This window comes from Octodon degus, unplaced genomic scaffold (assembly GCF_000260255.1).
Source record: "Octodon degus isolate 3935 unplaced genomic scaffold, OctDeg1.0 scaffold00077, whole genome shotgun sequence".
Taxonomy (NCBI): domain Eukaryota; kingdom Metazoa; phylum Chordata; class Mammalia; order Rodentia; family Octodontidae; genus Octodon; species Octodon degus.
The window spans coordinates 8,676,463-8,684,796 of record NW_004524653.1 but is presented as its reverse complement, the minus strand read 5'-3'; the positions used below and the strand labels follow the sequence as shown (position 1 = coordinate 8,684,796).

General features: G+C 44.7%; 1 protein-coding gene across 1 annotated transcript in view; it reads left to right on the top strand.

Moving 5' to 3' along the window:
* The first annotated feature begins 3,110 nt into the window (after positions 1 to 3,110).
* Cse1l (chromosome segregation 1 like) overlaps positions 3,111 to 8,334 on the top strand; it is a 46,983-nt gene continuing 41,759 nt past the window's right edge. The window contains exon 1 of the mRNA XM_004648964.2: positions 3,111 to 3,264. The gene's annotated coding sequence lies outside the window, so the exon portion shown is untranslated. The remainder of the gene's footprint in view (positions 3,265 to 8,334) is intronic.

Below are 8,334 nucleotides of genomic sequence, written 5' to 3'. Positions count from 1 at the left end.
TTTTCTTAGAAGGCCCACAGCAAGAAGAAGAGTGAGAATGTGAACAATTCTGGCAAAAATGATTTTAGTGTTCTGTTTTGTTTGGGTTTGTTTTGGTTTGGGTTTTTTTTCTATCCGAACAGTTGTTTTGTTTTTTAAAGCCTATTTCTAGGAAGAAGCCAACCTTAACTTGGTATTCCACTGAAGATTGAGCTATTGAGAATATTTCATATAAGTGTCCCTTTTTGTTTATTGCTTTGCTGAGATGAATCTCAGGATGTCACACTTGGCTAGGCAAGTGCTCTAGCACTGAGCACCACTTGTTAAGAGTTAACATTCACTGATAGTTTACTATACTCCAGGAACCTCACTAAATGCTTAGCACACAGTAAGCTCTTTCACAACCCTACCAAGTAGGCAAGTTATACAACAAGCTTTTTTTATTTGTTTTTGGGTTAGGGTCCCACTGTGTAGTTCAGGCTGACCTCAAACTCAGTGGTACTCCTGCCTCAGTTTCCCAGGTTCTGGGGTTACAGGTGTGTGTCACCATGCCCAACCTATATGGAGTTTTCAGATTAAGAAACTGACCCTAACCAGCCTACTGATGCTGTTCATGGACTGTATGGCTGTGAAGCTTTTGTAGTTTTTCTCTTTTTAGTCTCACCTTGCCCATCAATTCATAAACTGGCTTCCTTTTCACCCACCTTAACATACCTCAAAATTGACTATTTGTGGTAACTTTTGAGCTCCATACTTGCTTCTGCCCAGAGTTATGAGTTCTTTCTCTGGATGCCTATGGCTAGTTCCTTCTCCTTAGTTCACCTTGAATGTTCATTCCCCAGGGGTGTCCTGAAGAATCAGTTACCTTTTTAATGACTTCATTGCTCACTGAAATCTGCAGAGATCTGTTACCTCCCTCCAGCTACAATGTAAAATGGACAGGCCAGGGACCTTTCTAGTTCGTTTATGAAAGTCTGTGAGAACACAGTGCCTGACACATAGTAAGTATGCAATAATATTTGGTGAAAAAAATACAGGGATTTTTTTTTTCCCCTTCACTACTGGGAATGGAACCAAAGGCCTTGTTCATGCTAGACAAGTACTCTACCAGTAAGTTATACTCTCCCCAACCCTTTATAGAATTTATTTTGTAACCTGGCCTGTAGCATAAACCTAGAATCCTAGCATTTGGGACACTGAGGCAAGAGGATGACTAAGGAGTTCAAAGCCAGCTTGGGCTACATAGTGACTCCAAGGCCAGCCTGAATTGCTTTAAAAAGACCATCTTAAAACAGAAATGAATTTCATTTTGAGACAGAGTCTAGCTAAGTTGCTGTCCCACGACTCCTGCTGACCTTACTTCTCCCTCTTCCTAAAGGCCTGAAGGAGGAAAGAAAGAACTTAATGTGTCCCTCCTAGAAGATAGTCCTGATTTTCTACTGCCCTGCTTCATGCTGGGGATAGAGGCCAGGGTTGTCTTCTTCATGCTTAGGAAAGCACTTTACTGCTTAGCTGCAACCCTAGCCCCTTTGCTCAGTTTTTATACTCACCATTTCAACCATCCTTCAACCTCTTAATTCTCTTCACAATCCCATGAAGTTGGTACTGTGATCATAACCATCTGGCATTTATTTGTTTGTTTTTTTTGACACTTTCTCGCTATATAATTGAGGCTGGCCTTATCTTGGTCATGTCAGATCTGAGTCCTGGGATTACGGGTGTGTACCTCCATGCCTGGCTTCATCACTGCGCCAGTGGCTGGAGAGTTTCACAAGCCTTTGCAAGCACAACATTGTCTGAAAGGCACCATATAGGTGCTACATGAGCGCATACATGTGCTCCATGCCCTCCTGACCTGTGAAGAGCACCTGGAGCAGAAGCAAAGCCCATGACAAGTCTGATTTCCAGGCCCAAGGCAGCACCACCTGGGAGAGCAAAGGACTTCAACACAGCAGAGTGTCAGAAACAAAGGGTGGGGCTGAGGTGTAGGTTCTGTGGTATAGCGGGTGTTTGGCATTCATGAGCCCCTGGATTTGATCCCTGGCAGCAAAAAATAATTTAAAAAAAAAAACTAGGCACCATGGCTCTAACCTAAAGTCCTAGCTACTCATATAGACTGAGGTGGCAGGATCAGGATTAAGACCAGACTGGGCAATTTAGTGAGATCCCATCTCCAAACAAAACAATAATAAAAAGCCAGATGTAATGGTGCAGCATGTAGTTCCAGTGCTCTGGGACGCTGTGACAGCAGGATCACAAGTTCAGGCCTGGCCTGAGCAATTTAGTAACTTACCAAGACCCCCATCTCAAAATAAGGTCTTGAGATATCACTCCATGCAAAGGCCCAACGTCAACCCCCAATACTGCAAACAAACAAGTAGGGCGGCTATATAATTCTACTCATTTTACCAAATAATGACCATTCGCTGTGCCTTTTAATCTCTCCAGCCGCAATCCCTCAATGCCAGTGGGCTGGGCTCTTGAGTTGGAAGCATCTGGGTCTGTGAGGGAGTCCACAAACTGGTCACAACCCAACCGACGTCTGGGGTTGTTGAAGTCACCACTGGTTCCTCCTTCCCGCGCAAAACATCACAGGATTCTTGGGGCTCTTTCTCTAAAACACAGCCTGAAGCTATCTATTTCTCTCCACGTGCCCCGCCCCTCACCCTCGTCCTGGCTACCCTCGATGAATTCAGGGGCCTCCTCACTGGCCTCCCTGCTTAAACCCTTTCCTCCAAGGCGGTCCGCTCCCCCATAGCAATAGGTGACTGGTTATCCCTTTTACCTTCCAAGTCACTGCCTGTCATATTATCCCGTAGTTATTTTATTCTCATAGCACTTTACCAAGGTCTGAAATTATTTTGAAGAGTTTCTCCTGTGTGTGACGACACGTCCTTCAATCTGCACAGTTCGTTCAACAGCTACTAGGCGCCAAGCCTTTTCACTGAAGTAGGTCACTACCCAAGAGCCTGCCGAAGAACCTGAATTCCTTTCAGAAAGACCGGGTTTGAGTGAAAGCCGGTCAGAACGCAGCCCGAAGACTCAGACTTGTGACTTCACGCCAACACAGCGTGGTTCCGATTGGCCCTCCGAGCCTGGGCGGGGCCGGAGCGGTCCTGGCCCTGCCCCACGCCGCGTCCCGTTCACACATGCGCGCTGGCTGCAGCCTCGCTGCCGCGCCATTTTGCCTGGGTTTGAATGTGAGGCGGAGCAGCGACAGGAGAGGGTACTGCTTGCGACTGCGTGCGGCTAGGATTCCCTCTTCTGTTCCTGTATCCCCACAAGGTGAGGCGAGGGGCTTCTACGGCTTAGCAGGGTGGCTCTCGGGTCCCGGCTGAATGAGGGATGAAGAGCTGGCACTTCCGAGTGCCATCAAGCGAAGACCGCACCTCTAGGTTAGACCCGGAATATAAGCCTCTGCCGCGGGCGGCGCACACCAGCCAGGTCCTCGCCTCCCCGGAAAAGACCTGCCGCATTCCCTGGCATCTAGGTTCGGGTCCGCACTTAGCAGTACCAGGGCCTGTGAGGGGCGAGGGAGGCTGAAGCGCGGCCTAACGTGAGCCGCCTGAGCGCCCGCCCCTTCCCCTGCAGCTCTGCTCTGATTGGCTGCGCCGTCACCTCTTCGCCTTTACGCCTGTTTCTTATTGGTTGCGTCCGTGCGTCAGTTCTCGGCGCGCCGGGCCCTGCAGTGTGAGCGGGGTGTGAGGCGACCGGGCCTGTTGGGTTCTGGGGTCCCTGCGGGGAGCATGGGCCAGCGGTCTCCTTTCCCGCCTAGCTCGAGGCACCTTGAACTCATCTTTTCTGCTTCCCTTTCTTTGACTGGAGTGCGCGTTGTGATTTCACTTTGCGGAGTTCTGAGGAACAATTTCTAGTGCACGCACCTCGGGTATAATAAATGGCCACTAATACGGGGCTCCACCCTCTGTGAGTTTTGGCTTTGGAATTATGCCGCCTGGACCCCGCACTTAACGTGTTCGTATCAGTGAAATTTAGGGCTAGTTTCTTTATCTCTGCGGAACTTCATTTTTCTCTGCAGAATGGTACCTGATTTAGGATCCGCTGAGTTATTTACTGTGATTTACAAAGGTCTTGTCTGAGCTCACCATTGTCAGCCCCCTCTTTCTCCTATTACCCACGAACTATACTGTTCTGGCATTTCCTCTTATTAGTGTTTTGGGACAAGGTCTCGCTGTGTAGTCCAAATATGTATGTACACCAGGCTGGCCAAGAATTTGCTGCAGTCTTCCTGCCTCAGCCTCCCACTTGCTGGTGTAATAGGTGTGCACCACCACACCCGACCACCCTACTTTTATTTACTCTATAGCATTCACCTCATCCCACAATTGCATATTATTTCTTGTCTTTTCTGGGTGCTAGAATATAAGCATTTTATGTCTTGTTTATGCCTGTATCTCACATGTGTTTGCCACCCGGCAATATCCACAGAGGCACCGAAGAGAGCACTTCTTGTGTGAATTCCACCTTTGCTCTTTTTCTCTTCACCTTGAGTTCCCATAATCGCTTCTTTGGCCTGTGTGCCTCCATTTTTGTATAATGTCAGAAGCTCATCTTGTACCTAGTTTTTCCCTTTCCACCTTTTTTTTTTTTTTTTTTCTTTTCCTTTTTGAGACAGTCTTACAGTGCAGATCAGGCAGAACTTTGAGCTCACGTTGTAACCCAGGCTGGTCTTGAACTTAGAACAATCCTCCTGCCTTACCCACCTCTGAGTGCTAGGGTTATGGGCGTGTGCTACCATGGCAAGCAAAGCCAGTCCCTTAGGTTGTTTGTTTGTTTTTGGTGCCAGGAATCAAAATCGGGACCTTGCAGCTGGCCAGGCAGGCCCTGTGCCACCGAGCTACATCACCAGCCCCTCCCCTTCCACCCTTTATCTTTCCTCAGAGCAAGGGAACTTTCTCTTTTGGTTACCCTGATTTTTACAGGTTAGAGTCTGGGATTGAGGAAAGTCATAATCCTACACAGGTTTGTGTGGGTGGGAGAGCAGTGCTCTGGAATTAGTTTCATTTAATAGCTTTATTGAAACCTGTTTAATCTCTGGAGATACAGTGAAGAAACCAAAATGAGCAAGGCCCCATCTGGTATTCTAGTGGGTGAGGAGGAAAAAAACAAGAAAATGAATGAATGAACTAGATTATTACAGATAGTGACAAGTGACAGTAAAGTGACAGGCAAGAAGGCTTCTCTTAGGAGGGGATAATTGAGCAGAGAGCAAATTCCAGACAGAGGGAATGGCTTTCTAGGCAAAAAAAAAAAACAAAAAAACACGGCTCAAGGATAGAAACAGGCTTTGGGGTTTTTGAGGACCATTCAGGTTATTAGAGTGCTATATAAAGAAGTGTCCAGGGCACAGATCCCTATAGGGCTCTTTATTTTTTATTTATTTATTTTTTTGTACAGGATCTCTCACTGCACAGCTTGAACTCAGTGATCCTCCTGTCTCAGCCTCCCCCAACACTGGGGTTACAGGCATGTGCCACAATATCCAGTTTCAGTGGCCAGCTGTGCACAGGGCTAGCACAACATGCAGTACCAGGTATTAAACACGAATTCTTACACATGCCAGGCAGGCACTTAGACTGCTGAGCTATCTCTCTGGCACTCTATAGGGAGGGCTTTGTAGACAACGTAAGGAGTTAGGATTTGATTCACAGTTGTAGATTCCCATGATTAGAAAGCACAAGATAGGCTGACATGTTTTTTTTTTTTTTTTAATATGTATGTGTTACAGATAGGTTTCATTTATTGGATCTCCTTTTCCCTCAGGAATGGTTCTGTAATGAGGAGGACATCTAAAGAAAAGGCATGCATCTTAGATCAGGCCTGTGTAACAGATTTATGAGATGTCTGTGCAAAAAAAAAAAATCTTTAATTCCAATAACTGAAGGCCTGTAAGAAGTGGCTAGCTACAGATTTAGCCATTTAATCAACAAATATTTTAAATTTAGAGAAATCTATGATCTATCATGGCTTTAAATATTTTTGTTGGCAAGGATTTCCAAAGATTTATAGAGAAAATACTGCACATATATAAAAGTGATAAAGTAAGCCAAGTGCAGTGACACCTGTAAACCCAGCATTTGCTGGGTTGAGGGAGGATTGTGAGTTTAAAAACAGCTTGGATTTATATAGTGAGACCCTGTACCCCATCCCAAAATAAAAAGATGGTAAAGAAAAACTTGCCTTGTATGTCCAATGCCTTTTTAAATTTATTTTGCTGCGGTATGGATTGAATCCAGGCTTTCGTGCATCCCCAACTCTTTAACTCTCTGTAGTATTAGGGATTGAACCCAGCCCTGGCACTGAGCCACATCTCTAGCTTTTTTTTTTTTTTTTTTTCTTTTTTTAATGTTTACCAGTTTATTATAAAAGAGAATACTGAGGAACAGCTAGCTGAGAGCTGCATAGGGCAAAGAATAGTGTGCTCCTATACCCTCCCACACCTCTGGTCCTCTTCCCTAGTACTTACACCAGTTTACCACTCTACATCCCAGCCTCTGTTTAGTTTTTATTTTTAGACAGTGTCTCAGTAAGATGATAAGTTGCCTGGGTTGGGCTGAAACTTGTGATCCAGAGTGCTGGGATTACAGTTGTGTGCCACCACTCTTGGGGTTTTTCTTGTTGTTGTTCCTAAAGCACTTTTCCATTAATCCTGGCAGATGAACTGGTTGTTTCTTCATCTGACAAGTGTAACTTGAATTTTTGTGTTGTGTGTCTGTTACATTGAAGTTGAACCAAAAGGTAGCCTTGAATTTTGATTGGGAAATCTTGTTTTAGCTGGGTCTCTTAACACCTTGACTCATCCATTAGTTCTGCAAATCCTCAGGAAATGACTGTTATGTTCCAGGCAACATGATTTATTTGTACTAGAAATTGACCCAGGGCTTTTGCACTTAGCAATATCCCTGGCCCCTTTTTTCTCTTTCTCTTTGTTTGTTTGTTTGTTTGTTTTGGTTTCTTGAGACAGTGTCTTGCTAAGTAGTTCAGGCTGACCTTGAGTTTGCAGTGGTCCTCTTGCCTCTGCCTTCTAAGTGCTGGAATTGCAGGTGTGCCCCACCACACCTGCCTCCTTTTTGACACTTTTATTTTGAGACAAGGTCTCATTAAATTGCCCAGGCTTGGCTTGAACTTGTCATCTTCCTACATCAACCTCTCAGAATGCTGGAATTACAAGCGTGCATATACCTTGCTGAAGAAAAGCATTATTACAGTAATTAAGAACTGTCTTGGCTAGTTTTGAGAATTTGTTGCTGGAAGACAGCAAGATCCAGGAGGAAGGGAGGAGATAAGGTCAACAGGTGCCAGTCTGCATAGATATTGCCTTGTTGTGGAGTTTATTGTTTTGTTTTGGTTTTTGTTTGGTTGTGTTTTTTTTTTTATTTGTTTATTTTTTTGTTTTTTGTATTTTAGGGAAGGGTCTACAGGGTTTTTAGGGTCTTACTACTAGATCAGACTCATAGTGATCTGCCTGTTTACAGCTTCCCAAGAGCTGAGATTACAGGTGCACACAACCATGCCCAGTCTCACTGTGCCCCAGGGGCAGGGCGAGCACACAAGGCCCAGGGATCAAAACCTCAGCCTCTGTACCTGCTAGCCCGAGTTTGGATTTTTTTTTATTTTTTATTTTTTATTTTATTTATTTATTTATTTATTTTTTTGCGGTACCAAGGATTGAACACAGAGTTTAGATTTTTAATGCAAGTAATTATGAGGCTTTTGAGAAATTTTGGTTGAGAAATATATAGGTACTTCAGAAATTTAAGGAAGTTACAAGTTAGATGCAAGCCAGGTGTGGTAGTCCACACCTGTAGTCCCAGTGCTCATAGGCTGAGGCAAGAGGATCCTCATGAGTTCAAGGCCAGCCTGGGCTACATAGTGAGTTGAAGGCCTGGCCACCTGGCAAAACACTGTCTCAAGGGAAAAAAAAAAAGTTAGATACAGACTTACTGAGGACCAAAGTAGCTCTTACTAACCTCTCTGTGTCACCCTCCTGATTGTAACATGCTGTCTTGTGTGAATTCCCAAGGTAGAATGAGTTTATGTGGCAAAGAAAGGCCCTTTTTTTAAAGCTCAGGATACACTGATGTAAATGGTTTTATTTGGCAACAGCAAATTTTCATGATTTATAACAGATTCAGTATTTCAACACAGGAAAAAAGCATGGGAAAATGGAGTACATCACTATTTTTCTTTTTTCTTTTGCTTTTTGAGACAGGGTTTCACTGTCATGCTGGTGTTGAACTCTGTGTTGCTCAGTCAGGTCTCAAACTCATGGGGATCTTTGCATTTCTTATTACTTATTGCTGGGATTAAAGGAGTGTGGCACCATGCCTGGCTAAA